This window comes from Amblyraja radiata, chromosome 39 (genome assembly GCF_010909765.2).
Source record: "Amblyraja radiata isolate CabotCenter1 chromosome 39, sAmbRad1.1.pri, whole genome shotgun sequence".
NCBI classification, from domain to species: domain Eukaryota; kingdom Metazoa; phylum Chordata; class Chondrichthyes; order Rajiformes; family Rajidae; genus Amblyraja; species Amblyraja radiata.
In genome coordinates this window covers 8,104,718-8,127,464 of record NC_045994.1, presented here as the reverse complement: position 1 = coordinate 8,127,464, position 22,747 = coordinate 8,104,718, and positions in this window count along the sequence as shown.

Below are 22,747 nucleotides of genomic sequence, written 5' to 3'. Positions count from 1 at the left end.
TCTCCCTCCCACCATTTCCCTCTCACTGTGTTTCTCTCCGAGGAGAATTGTCCATTTTAATTATGTCCCTGGGACGTGTTTATAGCCACAGTTTCCCAAGAGTTACGACGTTCTTCTTGTCCCTGTAGAGTGTAGACTAATAGCAGCCCAGGCTGAGAGCGGGGTCTCTCCATCGTGGGGGATGTTTGCACACTTGCCCTTTGTCACTGCGGATGGGGTGAGAGAACATGTGTGCAGCACTCCACATGTCTGCACAGACCCCGACTGCCCAGCCTCCATCCCCTCCCTATCCTGCACGAACGTGCCTTCATTATTTTTCTTCAAACACCATTGTGGGCAAGGTCGACTTAATAAGCACAAGACACCTCAGGAGGCAAAGCTTCCCCACAATCCACTCCCTAATTACCGAGTCAAACTGGCCCAAACTCACAAGCGATACACACAAAAAGCTATAGTAACTCAGCGGGACAGGCAGCATCTCTGGAGAGAAGCAATGGAAGACGTTTTGTGTCTATGTTCGGTTTAAACCAACATCTGCAGTTCCTTCCTACACAAAACTCATGTTATTTTGTTTCAGCTTTCCACATCCCAGTTTCACTATCTTTCTCATTAAATATCTCTCATTAAATTTCCCCTTCCTTTATTTTAACTGTTTTCTTAATTGATTGGTTGAAAGCATGGAAAAACAGGCTGTTCGGCCCATCGTGCCCATGCTGACCAATCTCTAATTATAGTCGTGAGAGGTCGTGAGAGGTCGTGAGAGGTCTCCAAAGAATCGTAGCGTCTTTCTGGTCGACGCTGAATTTTCATCGTTGAAAATTTTGCCGACCTATGACGTGTGCCGGCAGTCGCCTGTAATGGTCACGTAAATGGGACAGGCCCTTTAGTGTGCCGGGATCGCTGGTCGGTGCAGACTCAGTCGGCCGAAGAGCCTTTTTACCGTGCTGTATCTTTAAACTAAGGCTAAATTAAACGAGTTACTCCCGATCACCCAGAGCCCCATAACCCAGCTAACTGGGCAGCGTTTGTTCTCTGTCGTTTGAGGTTCGAGGGCTGTGGCCTCCGAGGAGACATTCAGGAAAAGCTTGACGGGTTTCGTGGGAGAAGTTGCCGAGATTTCCTTGTCTCGGCGGCAGGAGAACGGGCTCCGAGAGACAGCTCATCTCAAAGCACTGCTGACTCATCCCTGCTTCCTGGAATAGGACGGCTACAAAGCCTTCAGTGGAGCCGCAGGTACAGCCTCCCATTGATCAGTCCACAGGCAGCCCGCGAGGCTCCAACGTTAAGGGCCTGTCCCACTTGAGTGTCATTTGCGCGTCATTTACGTGACATAATTTACGTGTCACGATGCACGATGCACGTGATGCGCGCAGGGTGCGTGGTGACGTAGGCTGTGATGCGCGCTCGCACGCAGCCCCCCAGGATTTTTGGATGTACAAAATCTTCGCCCGCCATCTGCGTGACGCGCAAATGATGCTCAAGTTGGACCGGCCTCCACAGCCTTCTGCAGCAATGAATTCCACTGATTCACCACCCTCCGACTAAAGAAATTCCTCCTCATCTCTTTCCTAAAGGAACGTCCTTTAATTCTGAAGCTATGACCTCTGGTCCGAGACTCTTCCACTGGAGGAAACATCCTCTCCACATCCACTCTGTCCAAACCTTTCACTATTCTGTATGTTTCAATGAGGTCCCCACTCATCCTTCTAAACTCCAACGAGTACAGGCCCAGTGGCGTCAAATGATCCCAGGCCTTGGCGTGGGTCCTCTATCTGATGTGCATATCCATGCACTTACACACAGACGTGCGCACACGTGCATACACGCGCACACACGCACGCAGGCAAACACACTCTCACGCACACATATACGTGCATGTTTGCACAAAATCCCACAACCATAAACATTTAGATCCTCAAATGCCATCAAATATAATTCACCTATAAATATATAACAAAAGGATTATTGGCTCTGTATTCTGCAGGAGTGGAGGGTACTGTCGCGAGAGAAGGGGGGGTCCTTGTAAGTGAACACACTCCAATCTGGTGAGGAGCCCACCCATACTCAGGACTGGGTACCACTGAGACAGGCAAAATGTGTAGGAAGATGCAGGTCTGAAGAAGGGTTCCAACCCGAAACGTCACCCATCCTTTTTCTCCAGAGCTCCTGCCTGATCCGCTGAGTTACTCCTGCACTTTGTGTCTATCTTTGGTACCTCTGAGGCAGCCATTAAATGAGTTCCTCCGACAGCGAATTCTTCGAGAGGCTTCCTTTGCTCGTTCGAGCACTTTGGGAAGCCTGTGAGCAATCTCTCGTGGGTCGGGGAACTTGTGAATTCCACCCTTGAGAGATGATCAGAATTTAAAGTGACATCTAAGCACAGCACTGAGTGGAGCCATCTCTCACTTCTGCGAGCCTTGCCAAATGAAAGTGGCTCCTGGATCCAGCAACTCCAAGCTAATCCAGGAAAGTTTCTACCTGTTTCCACAGCAATTGATGATTGCTCACTCTGGAAAACCTTTGGAAGATGTAACGTACGCCAGCACAGTGCTTCACAGCACCGGAGACCCCCGGTTCGACCCTGACCTCGGCTGCTGTCTGTGTGGAGTTTGCACGTTCTCCCGGTGAAGTCTCGATCCGAAATGCCACCTATTCCTTTCCTCCAGAGATGCTGTCTGACCCACTGAGTTACTCCAGCTTTTTGTGTCCATCTCCCTGTGAATGCACGGGTGTCCTCCGGGTGCTCCGGTTTTCCCCCACATCTTAAATAAGTAATGGTTTGTAGTTTAATTTAATTTAGTTTAGTTTAGTATAACTTAATTTATTATCATCACGTGTACCAAGGGACAGTGAAAATCTTTTGCGTGCTGTCCAGTCAAAGTAAAGACTATAGATGATTACAATGAAGCCGTCCACAGTATACAGATAAAGGATAAAGGGTACAACATTTAGAGCAAGGGAAAGTCCCATAAAGAGCATTATAAAGTAAGTTAATTGGTCACTGCAAATTACAGTGTGTCGGGAGTGGATGCAAATGTGGGATAAGATAGAACTAGTCAGTGGGCCTCGGTGGGCCAAAGGGCCTGTTTCCATGCTGTATCTCTAAGTTGGGCACCATATCTGAGGAAGGACGTACTGGCTCTGGAGAGGGTAGAAACATAGAAACATAGAAACTAGGTGCAGGAGGAGGCCATTCGGCCCTTCGAGCCAGCACCGCATTTCATTGTGATCATGGCTGATCGTCCCCTATCAATAACCCGTGCCTGCCTTCTCCCTATATCCCTTGACTCCACTAGCTCCTAGAGCTCTATCTAACTCTCTCTTAAATCCATCCAGTGACTTGGCCTCCACTGCCCTCAGTGGCAGGGAATTCCATAAATTTGCAACTCTCTGGGTGAAAAAAAAAATGTCTCACCTCAGTCTTAAATGACCTCCCCTTTATTCTAAGACTGTGGCCCCTGGTTCTGGACTTGCCCAACATTGGGAACATTTTTCCTGCATCTAGCTTGTCCAGTCCTTTTATAGTTTCATATGTTTCTATAAGGGTTCCCGAAGAATGATCCCAGAAATGAGGGGGTTAACATATGATGAGCGTTTGACGGCACTTGCTGGAGTTTAGAAGATGAAGGGGGGACATCATTGAAACAGAGCGAATAATGAACGGCTTGGATCGAGTAGATGTGGAGAGGATGTTTCCACTAGTGAGAGGGTCCTAGACTAGAGGTCACAGCCTCAGAATTAAAGGATGTTCCTTTAGGAAGAAGATGGGGAGGAATTTCTTTAGTGAATCTGTGGAATTCTTTGCCACTGAAGACTGTGGAGGCCGTCAATGAATATTTTTAAGGCAGATATTTTCAAGATAGATTCTTGATTAGTACGGGTGTCAAGTGTTATGGGAAGAAGGCAGGAGAATGGGGTTAGGAGGGATAGATAGATCAGCCATGATTGAATGGTGGAGTAGACTTGATGGGCCGAATGCCCTAATTCTGCTCCTATCACTTATGACCTTTAAGCTAAACATAAGACTGACAGAAGCCCCCAGTCCAAAGTTCCCACTAGGATGATTTCACTGGCCAGTGGTTGCTGGGACAACTTCCCCCAGGTTCCATTGATTCACAATAGCAACACAGGAGGAGGCCATTTGACCCATCAGGCCCATGCTGGCACACAGAGTAGTATCTCCATCGGTCCCACTACCCCTCCTCTGACCTCCCTATACCCTGCCATTGTCTCTCACATATGCCCACCAACTTCCCTTTGTTTGAAGAAGGGACCTGAAACGTCACCTGTCCATGTTCTCCAGAGATGCCGCATGACCCGCTGAGTTGCTCCAGCATTTTAAAAATATATTTTTTTATTAGAAGCATATACATATCATAACCAAAACACAATTTGTTTATCTATTACATATTAACACAGTTTCTATTTGTATATTTTTTAAATATATTTTCTGAAAGATAGAGCTATAGAAAGAAGGGAGGGAGAAAAAAGAGAGAAAATAAGATACATTACCAATAACACAATTTTGGAGATAGGTCCATAGATTATAAAATGTAACTGTTCGTCCAATCCTGGATTCAAGTTTCAGTCAAGCTTCTGTGCTGGACCAATTTACCCAGCATTTTGTATCTTTGTATTCATTTATTTTGCATCAGAGTTATGTAAACCAGCATCCACAGTGCCTTGTTTCTATATTCTCCCCTTGATTCTGTTTGCCACTCGGGGAAATTTACGGAAGACGATTGACCCACCAACCCGCACGCCTCTGGGACGTGGGCGTAAACCGGAGCATCCGGTGGGGGGGGGGGTCCATGCGGTCACAGGAAAAACGTGCAAACTCCACACGGAGAGCACTGGAGCTAGTATCGAACCTGGGCTTGTTGGTGCTGTGAGGTAGCAGAACTTTTTTTTCACACAGAGAGTGGTGAATCTGCTGAATTATCTGCCACAGAAAGCAGTTGAGGCCAGTTCATTGGCTATATTTAAGAGAGAGTTAGATGTGGCCCTTGTGGCTAAAGGGATCAGGGGGTATGGAGAGAAGGCAGGTATGGGATACTGAGTTGGATGATCAGCCATGATCATATTGAATGGCGGTGCAGGCTCGAAGGGCCGAATGGCCTACTCCTGCACCTATTTTCTATGTTTCTATGTGTCTATATTACCTGCTGTGCCACTGCGCTAAAGATAGGGACAAAATGCTGGAGTAACTCAGGGGGTCAGGCAGTGTCATTGGATAAGAATAGGTGACATTTTGGGTCCTGACCCTTCATCAGACTGCCAAATTTAGATTTGTTGGTCCTGAGAATAAAATGTTTTATGAGGTTCAATTCCTCCACAGTCAGCCTCTTTATACCGCCAGCACGTCTAGATTTTACTAATCCTATTTCCCCTGAAACTATCCTCTTTGAAAGGACAATCCTCAGGCTGCATCTATTGTCCACACGTGACCGACATGATGTATCATGTGTGGTCTGACTGCTGTCCCCATGGTAACGGGGTCAGGCTTTGAGCGTGTAGCAAGGCCACAAGAATGATCTTGCTGAGACTAACAATGTCAGTTCCCTTAATGCCACACACGGCTTCCTAACAATGCTGTCCTCTGACTCATGCAATTAGAATTAGAGTCACAGAGTTGTACAGCGTGGGAACAGGCTCTTCGGCCCAACTTGCCCATGCTATCTACACTAGTCCCACCTGGCCAAGGCAGCATCTCCGGACTACGTGGATAGGCGACGTTCCGGGTCGGGACCCTGCTGGTCTTCCAGTTTGCACGTGTCCTCACTCTGACAGTGAAGGAGACTGACGGCAGAAAAGTCCGTATGGGAATGGGAAGGGAGGGAACTTAAATGGCTCAGAAGGAAACATAGAACCATCGAACCATAGAAATTTGGTGCAGGAGTAGGCCATTCGGCCCTTCGAGACAGCACCGCCAACCAGTACGATCATGGCTGATCATCCAAAATCAGTACCATTTCTGCTTTCTCCCCATCTCCCTTGTTTCCGTTAGCCCTAAGAGCTATATCAAACCCTCTCTTGAAAACATCCAGTGAATTGGCCTCCACTGCCTTCCATGGCAGAGAATTCCAGAGAAGGAATGAGGACCACAGTCTAAGGTCCTTGTGCTGCTGGACATTGAGGGGCAGAGTCTGATGGATCACTCCTCAAACAAAGGAGGGGATATCACCTTAAGGGACTATTTGTTTCACAAGGGTGTTGTGTGTAAAGTCAGAAGCAGACACTGCTGGGTAGAACACTAGCTATATTGAATGCACAACGCAGAAATGTATGAAGAATTTTGCATGCATTTTGTTTTGTATATATTATTTATTCTGAATAAAGTTTATTTTTGAAATATTAAAAAAAAAGAACATGAATTATGGAGATTGATACTGAATGTATAGACACTGCAAACGTAAAGACCTGCTTTCCCTCTCTCTCCATCCCTCCCTCTCCCAGTTCTCCGATCCGTCTTACTGTCTCCGACTACATTTTATCTCAGTTTGCTTCGATGTTAGCTTCTCCCAACTACCAACAATCTAATCTACATTTTCCTTGGCCGACATCCCCTTTGTCCTATTTTCACACCTTACACTTCCTTATCTATGTATCTCCCTCTCCCCCGACGTCAGTCGAAAGAAGGGTCTCGACCCTTGAAACAAAACATTCCTGCTCCGCGGAGATGCTGCCTGTCCCGCTGAGTTACTCCAGCATTTTGTGTCTACCTTCGATTTAAACCAGCATCTGCAGTTCCTTCCTACGCTGTTTGTCGTACATGTTTTTTGGTTATGAATGAAGTAATTTTTCAAATTAAAAATATATTCCCGTATGCCTGTTGTTGATGAGAACTGCTAGCCTTTTGTTTAAAGATAAGTTGTTTCCTTTAACGCATACGGTTTCAGTGCCTGGTTCATCTGAACTTGTATTGTAAAAGCACTGATCCCACACACTCCTCTCCAGTCAGCATTGAAGATTAATGTAGTATCACTCTGCCTCTGCACTTCATGTCTGTACTGTCTTTCAGGACTGCGTGCTAAAACTGACAGACCGGCTCAATTGTATTGTATTGTATTCAAATTTATTGTCATTGTCTCAATTAGAGACAACAAAATGAATTTTCCTTACAGGCAGTATCATAAAAATAAATAAATAATAAATAATAAAACATATTAAAAATAAAATTGAATTAAAAAAAGAAAAGCACAAACACAGAAAGTCCACGACACAACATAACACAGTGGCACCAAGGTGAGGAAGGCACCATAGTCCAGCCAGCCTCCCCTCCGATCTTCCCAGATGTTCATCCGTGGTCTGGGCCTTCCGAGCACCCGAAAGGGTTTCGGCCCGAAACGTTACCTATTTCCTTCGCTCCATAGATGCTGCTGCACCCGCTGAGTTTCTCCAGCATTTTTGTGTACCTTATATAGTTCCAGCCAGCTCATTCTACTTGTTAATTGTCATCTGTTGAGTCTTGCAGTTGGGGAATGGAACAAAGGTAGAGGCTGGATCTGGTGTTCCACCAAGCCCTGTAAATGGGTTGACTGGCCTCCTCCAGCGCAGGATGCAGTTTAGCTCAGCGAACCAGCCCTTTGGCCCACCGAGTCCACACTGACCAGCGATCCCCGCACATTAACACTATCCCACACACACATTAGGGACCATTTCTACACAAACCAAACCAATTAGCCTACAGACCTGTAAATCTTTGGAGTGTGGGAGGAAACTGAAGATCTCGGAGAAAACCCATGTGGTCACGGGGAGAACGTACAAACCCAAGCCCTGTTTATTTCCCCAGTAGTGGATGTAGGCCACAGCAGTAGCTCCAGCTTCCTCCCACATCCCAAAGATGTGCAGATTGGTGGGTTCATTGATTGTTGTGCATGGCTCCTAGTGCGAACCCTTGTATTCACTGGAATTTATAAGGATGAGAGGGGATCTTATAGAAACATATACAATTCTTAAGGGATTGGACAGGCTAGATGCAGGAAAACATTTCCTGATGTTGGGGGAGTCCAGAACCAGGGGTCACAGTTTAAGAATAAGGGGTAGATTTTCTCATCCCAGGAGTAGACTGAGATGAGGAAAAACGTTTTAGACAATAGACAATAGGTGCAGGAGTTGACCATTTGGCCCTTCGAGCCAGCACCGCCATTCAATATGATCATGGCTGATCATCCTCAATCAGTACCCCGTTCCTGCCTTCTCCCCATATCCCCGGACTCCGCTATTTTTAAGAGCCCTATCTAGCTCTCTCTTGAAAGCATCCAGAGAACCTGCCTCCACCGCCCTCTGAGGCAGAGAATTCCACAGACTCACCACTCTCTGTGAGAAAAAGTGTTTCCTCCTCTCCGTTCTAAATGGCTTACTCCTTATTCTTAAACTGTGGCCCCTGGTTCTGGACTCCCCCAACATCGGGAACATGTTTCCTGCCTCTAGTGTGTCCAAGCCCTTAACAATCTTATATGTTTCAAACTTATATGTTTTCACCCAGAGAGTTGTGAATCTGTGGGATTCTCTGCCACAGAAGGCAGTGGAGGCCAATTCACTGGATGTTTTCAAGAGAGAGTTAGATTTAGCTCTTAGGGCTAACGGAATCAAGTGATATGGGGAGAAAGCAGGAAAGGGGTACTGATCCTGGATGATCTGCCATGATCATAATAAATGCTGGAAGGTACTCCTGCACCTATTTTCTGCGTTTCTATGCTGTCTGAGCAGGCACCTTATTTTTAACGGTCTGTTTTGCTAATGGTCACTAACTCACAGCCCACTTGGGTTCAGGTTTGTTGCCGGCCTCTGCTGTTTGATCAACAAGCAGGGCAGGACTGCAGCAAAAGCTGCCTCGATATGCATAGGGAACTACCATTACCGCAAGAAACGTGCCCTGCATTCACTAGTCCCGGCGCCTGCACTGACTTAATTACCCCAAGAGGTAGTGAGATCAGGTTTGTGAATTGATTGATGAGTAGCGGAGAAGGTGTATACTTCCTCCTACTCCTTTTGGAACATGTAAGATTTAAATTTTTGTTTTACATGTTCGTAATAAAATATATACAAACAAGTACTGCCAAGCGACCGGTCCTTAATTCACGCTCTTCAGGAACGGCATTTCATCCGCACTCGGTTGATGGCATTTCTGGCACCGAGCCAACACTGTCATTTAATCTTCCGGGGAGACGTACATCAGCAGTCATTAGCCACAACTCCTAGCTCCTCATTACTGCTCAAATGTCAGATCTCCTGCTGAATAAGGGCCCAGTTTTCGCTGGAAACGAGCGTTGAGAGAGGCTTAGATTGCTCGAGTTCTGCCTTGAGCCAAACCATCGAGTCAGCATGAAAGTGAAGCCTCTCTTGCTGTTATCTTTTATGCATTTGATCCGCGCTGGGTGTGGGGGGAAGGAAGGGTGGTCCGGACCTGAGGAACAGGAGTAGAATTTGAACTCGAAAGATGCAGCGCGGAAACAGGCCCTTCGGCCCACCAACGATCACCCCGTATACTAGCACCATCCGACAAACTAGGGACAATTCACATTTTTACCGAAGCGAATTAACCTACAAATGTGTACGTCTTTGTAGTGTGGGGGGAAACCGGAGCGCCCGGAGAAAACCCACTTGGTCACAGGGAGAACGTACAAACTATTCGGTTTCCTCCCACACTCCAAAGACGTACAGGTTTGTAGCTTAATTGGCCTGGTATAAATCTTTAAAAAAAAATGCCTGCAGTGTGTGTGGGATAGTGTGTGGATCGCTGGTCAGTGAGGGCCGAAGGGCCTGTTTCCGTGCTGTATCTCTAAACTAAACTAGCATCTTGTGTCTATCCCTTTAAGTCACATTCGGGTAGATTTCCCCCCTCCCCCCGTTGTGTGAGAGCAATGGCTGGTATCATTAACGACTCATTTTGTGTTAGATTTAATTCAAATAGACTTTATTGATGGGACTGGCAATAAAATGGATTTCAAATGGCAGTTCCTATTGCGCGTCATTGATTCGTGCCTGCATTTGTTTTTACTTTTAGAGACAAGTAATTGCTGAGTTGCACAAGTTGGAACCATTTTATTTGCTCGATGGTCTGGAACTGAACTATCTCAAGGCACGAAACCCCCTGGTACCAGTTTCCTGACCTTGAGACTGGGGCACTGTACTGAAGAAGGGCCTCGACCCTTCTCTCCAGAGATGCTGCCTGTCCCGCTGAGTTACTACAGCATTTTGTGTATATCTTTGGTGTAAATCAGCATCTGCAGTTCCTTCATATTCTCTGCTTTCTCTATCATTCTCTCTCCACTTTCTGCTCTTCCTCCTGCTCTCTTATTCTCCTTTCTCTCATTCGGTTCCTTTCTTTTCTCTATTTCCCTCTCTTGCCCCTTTTTGTATGCACACATTACATCTCTATATCTCATTCTAATTCCCTCTATTCGCAGACCCTCTCTTTCCTTATATCCTCCTTTCTCTTCCCGAAGAGGAGTCCCGGCCTGAAGAAGGGTCTGTAGAGGGGTTCCGGCTGCCGCACCCGCTGAGTTTCTCCAGCACTTTTGTCAACCTTTCTCTTCCTCTCATTCTGTTCCATCTGTTCTCCTACCTCAGATGCTAAAATAGTCTGATTTCTCCCCCTCTCTCTTTCTCTGTAACTCTCTCCATTTTCCTCACCCCTTTCACCGTCTCCCTCACGCTATGCGCCTCTCTCTCTCCCTTTCCCTTCTCTCATGCACATCACCTCTCCTCGTCTTTCTCACTCTCTCTCCTCCTCCCATTCTCCCCTTCTTCCCCAATCGCTCCCTCTCTCCCAGTCCTGTTCCCCTGTACTTCTTTTATAATCTGTCCCTAGTACATTTACCTCTCTCTCTCTCTCTCTCTCTCTCTCTCTCTCTCTCTCTCTCTCTCTCTCTCTCTCTCTCTCTCTCTCTCTCTCTCTCTCTCTCTCTCTCTCTCTCTCTCTCCCGCTCTCCCTCTCTCTCTCTCTCCCCCTCTCTCCCCCCCCTCTCTCTCCTCTTCTCATCCCTCTCCCTCTCCCTCGTCCACTCCTCACCTCTACTCAATCTCCCTCATCTCTCAGCATCTATCAGTCGCTCAAAGTCTCTCTCGCTCTGCCCTCCTGCTCGTCTCTCCCCTCGTCTGTTCGGCCAGTGAATTGACGGGCAGTCCGTCCTCGATCTTCTCGTGGCTTGCTCATATCTGGAGATTATCTCATCTTTTTCTCGCTTTTTTTCGTTAAAACAGAAGAACTCCCCCGCATAACTCTCTCTCTCACTCTCTCTCTTTTTTGTCTTTAAGGCCTCTCCTCTCCTCTCTCTCTCTGTCTCTCTCTCTCCCTGTCTCTACCTCCCCTTCTCTCATTCTGTCTCTCTCTCATTCTGTCTCCCCCTCTCTCTATTTCTGTGTCTCTGTCTGTCCATCCTGTCATAGGTCCCGCTTGTCTCCCCCGTCTGTCCCCCCCTCTGTCTCTCTCTCATTCTGTCTCCCCCTCTCTCTATTTCTGTGTCTCTGTCTGTCTGCCTCTCTCTCTTTCTGAATCACTCTTCGTCTCTCTCTCTCTGTCTCTCCCTTTCTGTAGCTGTATCTCTCTTCCCTCTCTTTCTCTCCGTGTCCGACCCCATATTGTCCGCCCCTCTCTTCCACTCTCTCTGTCCCCCTCTCTCACTCTGAATGGCTTTCTCTGCTGAATGCTGCCTCTGCCACTTTGAGCTGAAGAGGCCTCTCTCCAGACTGCAGTGCGTCACTTCACACAGTGTGCTTGTGAAGCCTCGGTTACATCTGCCCAACTCCAAAGAGATTCGCAAGCAGACAAAAAAAAACCATGAGTTCTTTGCACAGCGTTCAATTGGAAATTGGCCTGACAGTGCAACGGCAAGTGTAGGATGAGTCAGGAATCCCCAGCAATGAAGTGAACGAGCTGAAAGTAAAGAGTTGCCTGTTTCCCTCCACACTTACTGTGCAACAGAATAGAGGCAGCATGGTGGTGCAGCAGTAGAGTTGCTGCCTCACAGCGCCAGAGACCTGGGTTGCATCCTGACCACAGGTCTGTCTGTATGGAGTTTGTACGTTCTCCCCGCGACCAGCGTGGCCTTTCTCCGGGCGCTCCGGTTTCCTCCCACACTCCAAAGACATGCGGGTTTGTAGGCTAATTGGCTTTGGTAACATTATAGTGTGCAGGATAGTGCTAGTGTTGGGGGTGATCGCTGGCCGGAGCGGATTCTGTGGACCGCAGGGCCTGTTTTCGCGCTGCATCTACAGAAACATAGAAAATAGGTGCAGGAGGAGGCCATTCAGCCCTTCGAGCCAGCACCGCCATTCATTGTGATCATGGCTGATCATCCCCTATCAATAACCCGTGCCTGCCTTCTCCCCATATCCCTTGACTCCACTAGCCCCTAGAACTCTATCTAACTCTCTCTTAAATCCATTCAGTGACTTGGCCTCCACTGCCCTCTGTGGCAGGGGAATTCCATAAATTCACAACTCTCTGGGTGAAAAGGTTTTTTTTCTCACCTCAGTCTTAAATGACCTCCCCTTTATTCTAAATCCCCAATTTCTAAAATGTAAAGTCGAATGAATAGTTGGAGTTACCGCTAGGTCAATCTCACTTGCCGCTAAAGGCTGCACCATCCTCGGGCTAATATTCACCCATGTGTGGTAACTAGATGAGAGGCAGACTCGATAATCCAATTTAAAATACCCAGAGTGGAGTAAGCTTTAAGGCAGAGTAAGGTCACTGTCAGGTGCTTCTCATTATGGGGACAAGTATATTTTTGACCCCGGGATGTTCCACACCACTCCCCTCACTCCAAGATGTCCCACACCTTTGTCTCCGCTCCATAACATCCCACATTACCTCCCCTCCCTTCAAGGTACCTCACAACCCTTTCCTGATGCCAGGAATGTGTAGGAAGGAACTGCAGGTGCTGGTTTACACCCAAGGTAGACACAAATGCTGGAGTAACTCAGCAGGACAGGCAGCATCTCTGGAGAGAAGGAATGGGTGAGGTTTCAGGTCGAGACCCTTCTTCAGACGGAAAGGTCTCTTTGGCCCACAGTATCCATGCCAAGCGAAACTGATCTCATCTGCCTGGACGTGATAGAAACATAGAAACATAGAAAATAGGTGCAGGAGTAGGCCATTCGGCCCTTCGAGCCTGCACCGCCATTCGATATGATCATGGCTGATCATCCAACTCAGTATCCCGTCCCTGCCTTCTCTCCATACCCCCTGATCCCTTTAGCCACAAGGGCCACATCTAACTCCCTCTTAAATATAGCCACCACATCCTTCCATTCCCTACATATCCTTGTTCATATCTAAAAATAATATCCATGTGGCTATCGCTTTCATAACAAAGGTAAAACTGCAGGCAAGTCCCATACAGACTGCTCCTTGCAACCATACTATCATGGCCGAATAACAATCTAAACCTTCCAGTATGCATTGCTGGTTGTTTAACAAGGAACTGCAGATGCTGGAAAATCGAAGGTAGACAAAAGTGCTGGAGAAACTCAGCGGGTGCAGCAGCATCTATGGAGCGAAGGAAATAGGCAACGTTTCGTCCCGAAACGTTGCCTATTTCCTTCGCTCCATAGATGCTGCTGCACCCGCTGAGTTTCTCCAGCACTTTTGTCTACCATGCATTGCTGGTTGTTTGTTGTTGTCAGAGTCACGACAAAAAGAACACAGCGGGAAAACAGACCCTTCTGCCCATCGAGTCCTCCACCCTAGTCGTTTAACCAGTTTCGCAGTTCCCCGCAATTAAATGTTTCTCTCTTGAGATTCCCACCTCCCCCCAGCCAGCAATGGAGCCACCCTTCCCGAGGCCACCTTGTTGTGTAGGAAGAAACCACAGGTGCTGGTTTCCACTAAAGAGAGACACAAACTGTTGGAGTAACTCAGCGGATCGGGCATCAGCTCAGGAGAGAAGGAATGAGTGAAGTTTCGGGTGGAGTCTGAAACATAGAAACATAGAAAATAGGTGCAGGAGTAGGCCATTCGGCCCTTCGAGCCTGCACCGCCATTCAATATGATCATCCAACTCAGTATCCTGTACCTGCCTTCTCTCCATACCCCCTGATCCATTTAACCACAAGGGCCACATCTAACTCCCTCTTAAATATAGCCAATGAACTGGCCTCAACTACCTTCTGTGGCAGAGAATTCCACAGATTCACCACTCTCTGTGTGAAAAATGTTTTTCTCATCTCGGTCCTAAAAGACTTCCACCTTATCCTTAAACTGTGACTCCTTGTTCTGGACTTCCCGAACATCGGGAACAATCTTCCTGCATCTAGCCTGTCCAACCCCTTAAGAATGTTGTACGTTTCTATTAAATCCCTCCTCAAGAAGGGTCTCGAACCAAAACGCCACCTATCCTTTTTCTCCATAGATGCTGCCTGTCCTGCTAAGTTACTCAAGCATGTTGTGCCTTCCTGAGGCCATCTGTTGCCGGTCCTGGTTTTTTATCGCCTCTAATTCTCCCCCTCACCCCCCTCTCTCTACCTTCATTCTGAAGAAGTGTCCCGACCTGAAATGTCACCCATCGTTTTTCTCCAGAGATGCTGCCTGACCCGCTGAGTTACTCCACCACTTTGAATCTATCTTTGGTGTAAGCCGGCATCTGCAGTACCTGACCTTCCTTCCATCGAGGGGATTTATCGCAGTCGCTGCCTTAAAAAGGCTGGCAGTATCATCAAAGACCCACACCATCCTGGCCACACACTCATCTCCCTGCTACCTTCAGGTAGAAGGTACAGGAGCCTGAAGACTGCAACAACCAGGTTCAGGAATAGCTACTTCCCCACAACCATCAGGCTATTAAACCTGGCTCGGACAAAACTCTGATCATTAATAACCCATTATCTGTTATTTGCACTTTATCAGTTTATTTATTCATGTGTGTATATATTTATACAATGGTATATGGACACACTGATCTGTTTTGTAGTCAATGCCTACTATGTTCTGTGTGCTGAAGCAAAGCAAGAATTTCATTGTCCTATCAGGAACACATGACAATAAACTCACTTGAACTTGAACTTGAACTTGTTTCTATCTTTGCAAACCAGTTGTGTCTCTGGCATCTCAGCATCTTTCGTGTGCCAATGGTGACCTTGCTTCCATTTGGAACAAAAAGTTCCATCTTTTTCAGTGGAGCTCAATCAAATAAAACCTCGCTGAATCCGTCTGAATCACAAAGTCCAGTGACAATCCACAAAGACATGTTTATTGCACAGAAGACCATGTCGACATCTTGTGGAGATCGCCTGCTGCAATCTCTCTCCCGGGCAAGGATTGATTGGAGCCATATATCGTCCCACGAAGGACAATTTCAGTCAGCTGCTCTCTCGGCTTGACAACAGTGCAATATGTTGCTAATTTAAAGTCTATTACTCATGTACTTTGAGACGGTGGAATTTAATCAGAGATTCGTCTGGGAATTCACAGCAATGATTGGCTGGGGTGGTCAGAGACATCGCAATGTCTAAGCAGAAATAGCCAAAGATCTTTAAAATTCATTCACATTGAGTGTGTGGGGCAGTGTGCTCCCATTCTGTCCTTGCTGAAGGAATTCAGTGTGATTTAGGATGCAGAGTAAACTCCATTACTTTGTGTATCTCCAATCACAATATTCACAAAGATGTGTGAAAACTAAAAACGAAAAGAGGGGAGAGAGAGAGAGAGAGAGAGAGAGAGAGAGAGAGAGAGAGAGAGACGAGAGAGAGAGAGAAGAAGAGAGAAGGAAAAGTTAGAGAGAGCAGGAAACCCTTTTCTACTCTCTTCCCCCCTTCTCTCTCGCTCTCCCCCCCTCTCTCTCTCTCTCTCACACACAGACACTCCCCCCCCCCCCCACGCCTGACAAAGTGCCATCATCCCTCCCCATTTGGTCGTGATTAAGGGACTGTCTCTAAATTGTATTCCACAAGTGAAGAAAGAAGTCTAGAAACATCTAAACTATTCCATAAACTGGGAGGCATTTTGAGACATCGTTGGGATATCCCCCCCTCCTCCCCCCCCCTCCCTCCCCCCCCTCTAATTGCCAAGCATCTCCTTTAGTTTCGAGATACAGCACGGAAACAGGCATTTGGGCCCACAGTGCACGCATTAACATTATCCTACACAATCTAAGGCCAATTTACACTTGTCCCAAGCCAATGAACCTGTACGACTTTGGAATGTGGGAGGGAAGATAGCGGAGTGGGTTGGAAATGTAGGGCTGGGCATAAAATCAGATCTACTTTGTGATCCTATTAAAAACAGGCCACGCTGTATCACTCTATGACTCTCCCCTGTCCCCTCACATCACCATTGACGACCATGTCTTCTGCTTGTAACTCTGTGATACATGAACTATGTTGGCGATACCAGAGGCCCAGAAGGCGGGATACATGAGTTCACCCCCCCCCCCCCACCCTCCATCCCAGTGTAAGACAAAGAATTCTAAGGCAATTACATTCAGCAGTTGTTCGTGAAAGCATTCAGTTCAAGGGCAATGATAAATGAATAATAAATGCTGGTCTTTCCAGCACTCTGGATCAATGAATGGATATTATTAGACTTGCTACAAAAACATGGATAAATGTGAGGTTATCCACTTTGGTGGCAAGAACAAGAAGGCAGATTATTATCTGAATGGTGTCAGATTAGGAAAAGGGGAAATGCAACGAGACCTGGATGTCCTTGTACATCAGCCACTGAAAGTAAGCATGCAGGTACAGCGGGGAGTGAAGAAAGCTAATGGCATGTTGGCCTTCATAATGAGAGGATCGAGTATAGGACCTTCTGCAGTTGTACAGGGCCCTGGTGAGACCACACCTAGAGGATTGTGTGCAGTTTTGGTCTCCTAATTTGTGGAAGGAAATTCTTGCTATTGAGGGAGTGCAGTGTAGGTTTACAAGGTTAATTCCCGGGATGGCAGGACTGTCATATGATGAAAGAATGGAACGACTGGGCTTGTATGCACTGGAATTTAGAAGGGTGAGGGGGAATCGCATAGAAACATATAAAATTATTAAGTGATCGGACACGCTAGATGCAGGAAACATGTTCCTGATGTTGTGGGGGTCCAGAACCAGGGGCCACAGTTTAAGAATAAGGGGTAGGCCATTTAGAACTGAGATGAGGAAAAACTTTTTCACTCAGGGAGTTGCGAATTTGTGGAATTTTCTGCCTCAGAAGGCAGTGGAGGCCGACTCACTGGATGCATTCAAAAGAGAGTTAGATAGAACTCTTAGGGCTAGCGGAATCAAGGGATATGGGGAGAAGGCAGGAACGGGGTACTGATTGTGGATGATCAGCTATGATCACATTGAATGGTGGTGTTGGTTCGAAAGGCCGAATGGCCTAGTTCTGCTATTTTCTATGTATCTATACCTCCCCACTGTTTTCCATGCTTGTTTTTTTCCAATACCCAATGCTGCTGCAGTCTATTTAGAGATAATAGTCAACCCCTCCATGACGCTTGCAATTAGTGATGCCCTCCAAGGATTAACCGGGAAGAGATGACACTTGCACATGGTTACACATCTTTGGCAATGCTTGCAAGTAGCAATCCATTTTGTGGTCCACTGCAACTAGCCACGTTCTCATGACCCCTTGCAAACTGTGAAGCAATTCTGGGATCCTTCTGTTATAAGGTCATAAGGTCATAAGCGATAGGAGCAAAATTAGGCCTAACTGTTTCTTAAACGTTGGGATAGTCCCTGCCTCAACTACCTCCTCTGGCAGGTTGTTCCATAGCCACCACCCTATGCATATAAAAGTTACTGCCACACTTCTACTCCAGCATTTTGTGCCTATCTTCGGTATAAACCAGCATCTGCAGTTCCTTCCTACTCGTTCTCTCCATACCCCCCCCCACAGTCCTCTCCCCTCTCTCCCTTCCCCATGTGCACTCCTCGCACTAGATCCACTCCCCTCCAATTCTCACCCATCCCTTCCCCTCCCCCTGTACTCCTCCTCCGCTCCCACCCCTCATTCAGTTCCACTCTTCCCTTTCCTTTCCCATCAGATTACAGCATCTGCAGCCGTTTGCTCTCCGCTCATCACCTCCCAATCCTCTGCTGCTATCTGCACCCTCCCCTCCCCTACCTGTTGCTATCTGCCAAACAGCCCCTCCTCACCTGTATCCACCCATCATTTGCTGCTTCTTGCCCAACCCCCCCAGCCTCCCATCTCTTGAAACTGGCTATTTCTCCTCTGCTCTTTCAGTCTGGGTCAAGGGTCTCGACCTGAAACATCGACTGCCCGAGTTTGTTTCATTTAGTTTAGAGATATAGTGGGGAAACAGGCCCCTTGGCCAACCGAGTCCATGCCGACCAGCTATCCCTGCGCATTGACACTATCCTACACATACTAACACAATTTACAATTTTACCGAAGCTACAACCCTCTATGTCTTTGGAGTGTGGGAGGAAAGTGGAGTTCCCGGAGAAAACCCACGCAGGTCACCCAGAGAACGTACAAACTCTATACAAACAATCACCCTTAGTCAGGATCGAACCCAGGTCTCTGGCACTGTAAGGCAGCAACTCTACTGTTGTGCCGCCCTCCGCAGATGTTGTCTGACCCTCCTTTTATTGCCACAGATTTAATCAACATCAGTCTCTTGTGCCTAGTTTGTTTTGCCCATGCTTGGTACTGATCGCAGACAATATTTTCATTAGCTCTGTGAGATTCCACCAATATCCTAAAACCCAAGGTGATCCTAAACACACAAATTTAATTTGAAACATGAAACAGCTTTTGCTGCAGTAACATCAATCCCATTCGTATATATATATATAGACGCTTTAAGGTCAGAGCAACAGTGAGGCATTAAGACAAGTGATCCATACTTGATCAGAGGTGCTGAGGGTTGTTCTAGGGAAAATAGAGGCTCAGGCATTCCTAACAGGGTTATGGGGAGAAGGCAGGAGAATGGGGTTAGGAGGGAGAGATAGATCAACCATGATTGAATGGCACAGTAGACTTGATGGGCTGAATGACCTAATTCTACTCCTATTCCTTATGACCTAATATTCCGAGCATTATCTATTCATTATTGGAAATTTTGAATTGAAGATCTCATCCCACCACCATGCAGACATGGATACAAAAGCTAGTTCCTTTGCATTTGCTGAATCAAAGTCCAGGTATTGTGAGAGCAGTATTTTTTTTTTTGAGATACTGTGTTGAAAATGCCCTTCGGCCCACTGAGTCCATGCCATCCACAACCACCCATTCACACTAGACTTGGGCCAATTCACAGAAGCCAATTAACCTACAATCCTTTACATAGAAACATAGAAAATTTGTGCAGGAGGCCATTCGGCCCTTCGAGCCAGCACCGCCATTCATTGTGATCATGGCTGATCGTCCCCAATCAATAACCCGCGCCTGCCTTCTCCCCATATCCCTTGACTCCACCAGCCCCTAGAGCTCTATCTAACTCTCTCTTAAATCCATCCAGTGATTTGGCCTCCACTGCCCTCTGTGGCAGGGAATTCCATAAATTCACAACTCTCTGGGTGAAAAGGTTTTTTCTCACCTCAGTCTTAAATGACCTCCCCTTTATTCTAAGACTGTGGCCCCTGGTTCTGGACTCGCCCAACATTGGGAACATTTTTCCTGCATCTAGCTTGTCCAGTCCTTTTATAATTTTTATATGTTTCTATAAGATCCCCCCTCGTCCTTCTAAACTCCAGTGAATACAAGCCTAGTCTTTTCAATCTTTCCTCATATGACAGTCTTTACGTCTTTGGAATGTGGGAGGAAACCAGAGCACTCGGAGAAAACCCACAGGGAGAACGTGCAAACTCCGTACAGACAGCACCCGCAGTCAGAATCAAACCCGGATCTCTGGCGCTGTGAGGCAGCAACTCTACCACTGTGCCGTCCTATTTGTCCAGAAGAAGCCAGACCTTCTCAAGGGCACTAGGAGATGCCAGCTGGCCAAGAATATTGGCTGAACAGATAAGAGGATAAGAGTACAAATGAAAGTTAAAAACTCTGGAAAGTTGCTGGCAAAGAGAGACATCAGAAAGAAACATTTAGGGAAGAAATATTCTTTAAAAAACTCAGATTAATAAAGAGATTGTCTCCAAATGATTCTTTTACATTGATCTGCAGTAAACCTCACAAGGGCATTTCAGAGACTGATTGGATTCTGTGGCCAGACAGTAAGTCAAATGCACTGAAAGCATTTTTGGAATGTGTCCAATTAAATTAGACGCCCTGGAAAGATAAATGGTCTGCAGCGCTGCAATAATTTCAGTTCACATTGACCAAATAATCCAGTCACTGCCGTCATGCTGCTTCAGCCTTGATAATGGGGGGTGGCCAGGTGCGGATAGACATTTCTGCAGTGTTTCGTGAATCTGCGCAGAATAATGTGTCCCTGCCCAGCGAGGTATTCTATGTCCTCACTGGGGTTTTAATGTCTTTCCTTCAAAATCAAGAAGACTTGAGAAGTGCACCCCCTCTTTCATCTTTACTTAAGCTGGCTGTGACCCCACTCGGCCTGTGACTCGACCGAGATCAGGAACCCAACCCAATGGCCAAAGGCCGTAGATGGTGGGAGTCATAGAGTGATACAGCGCGGAAACAGGCCCTTCAGCCCACCGAGTCCTCACCGACCATCAACCCCCGCACACTAACACCCTCCTACTTGGGACACACTCGGGACAATTTACATTTATGGCAAGCCAATTAACCTACACACCTGTATGTCTTTCAAGTCCGATTCAGATTCAATCCTTATTGTCATTGTAGAGAGACAACGAAATGCAGTTAGCATCTCACCCAGAAGAGCGAACATAGAATAATGAGCAATAAATATATATACGTACATACAGTAGTAGTAGTCCAATTTTTCTGGGGGAAGGAGTGTCCAGGGGGGAGGGGGGGTGACTCGCAATCACCAAGGTGCAGAGTTAAGTAGTATAACAGCTGCAGGGAAGAAGCTGTTCAGATCAGTCTGAAGAAGGGTTTCGGCCCGAAACCTCGCCTATTTCCTTCGCTCCATAGATGCTGCTGCACCCGCTGAGTTTCCCCAGTAATTTTGTGTACCTTCGATATTCCAGCATCTGCAGTTCCTTTTTGAACACTGTTCCTGAACCTGCTGGTCCGGCAACGGAGAGACCTGTAGCTCCTCCCGGATGGGTGAAGGGTAAACAGACTATGGGAGGAAACAGGGAGAACATACGAACTCCGTGCAGACAGCACCCATAGTCGGGATCGAACCTGGGTCATCGGAGCTGCAAGCTCTGTAAGGCACAACCATGTAGTTGTAGGGTTGTATGGTTGGACACAGTTGAGATGTAGGTCAGATCAGGCTCCAACTGAAGACAGACCAAGCTTAGGGATCTGAATAGCCTCCAGCTTTTGACTGTGATCCACTTCAGGGAGTCCCTTAGAAACTCCACACAGATCGGCTCCGATGTAGAAGCAAGGAACTGCAGATGCTGGTTAATGCACAAAAGGACACAAAGTGCTGGAGTGACTCAGCGGATCAGGCAGCATCTCTATGGCTATCTTCGGTGTAAACCAGCATCTGCAGTTCCTTCCGACACATCTCTGGAGTACATCGACTCTGAGTAGACAATAGACAATAGGTGCAGGAGCAGGCCATTTGGCCCTTCGAGCCAGCACCGCCATTCAACGTGATCATGGCTGATCATCCCCAGAAGAAAGGTCACAACCCGAAATATTATCTATCCGTGTTCTCCAGAGATGCTGCCTGACCCGTTGAGTTACTCCAGCATTTTGTGTCCCAATATGAACAGCAGTAAATCAGATTATTGGTCAGACCTGCAAAAAAAATCATGTTTTATTTTTGCTGAGCGAGTCCTATTTTGCCCGTTTGATGCCAATTCTTTCCCCTTAATTATATAACCAATTCCTTTGTAAAGGCTCTGATTGAATCTGCTCCCCCGTACAATCAGACAATAGTCTCAGATCATCCAAGCCCGCTGTGCAGGAGAGATTATCTTTCAATAAATCCACCCCCATGAAAGCACTGCTGTAAGCAACTGGCGGTGAATTTATGAGCATAATTTGTGTGTAATTATCCTCCATGGGCCCAAGAGCTGAATTCCTGGAATTCGCTGCAACTTTTCTGGAGAAACCAGCCTGAATAACTTCAATTAACCCCACTTCCAATCCTTAGGCAAGAAGAGCCTCAATTAGAGGACTTGAGTTGGAGAGAGATTAAATTATTTATTTGTTTAAGAAGGAACTGCAGATGCTGGAAAATCGAAGGCACACAAAAATGCTGGAGAAACTCAGCGGGTGCAGCAGCATCTATGGAGCGAAGGAGATAGGCAACGTTTCGGGCCGAAACCCTTCTTCAGAGCGAGAGATTAAATTAAATGGCTGAACACCTCCATTCAGTCTGCCTAGACCTGTATGATCTCCCGGTTGTGTAACACTTTAACTCCTCCTCCCATTCCCACACTGACCTTTCTGTCCTGGGCCTCCTCCACTGTCAAAGTGAGGTCCAGCACAAATTGGAGGAACAGCACCTCATATTTCGCTTGGGCAATTTACACCCAAATGGTAGGAATATTAACCTCTCTAACTTCGTAATCCTGGATTTCCCTCTCTCCCCACCCCTTCCCCTTCCCAGTTCTCCCACCAGTCTTACTGTCACCCTGATCACATTTTATCTCTGTTTGCTTCGTTGTCACCTTATTTTAGCTAACAATGACCAATTCTACATTTTCCTTGAACTGCACCTCTTTTGATGTCTCATTTTCACACCTTACCCTTCCTTATCTCTGTGTCTCCCTTTCCCCT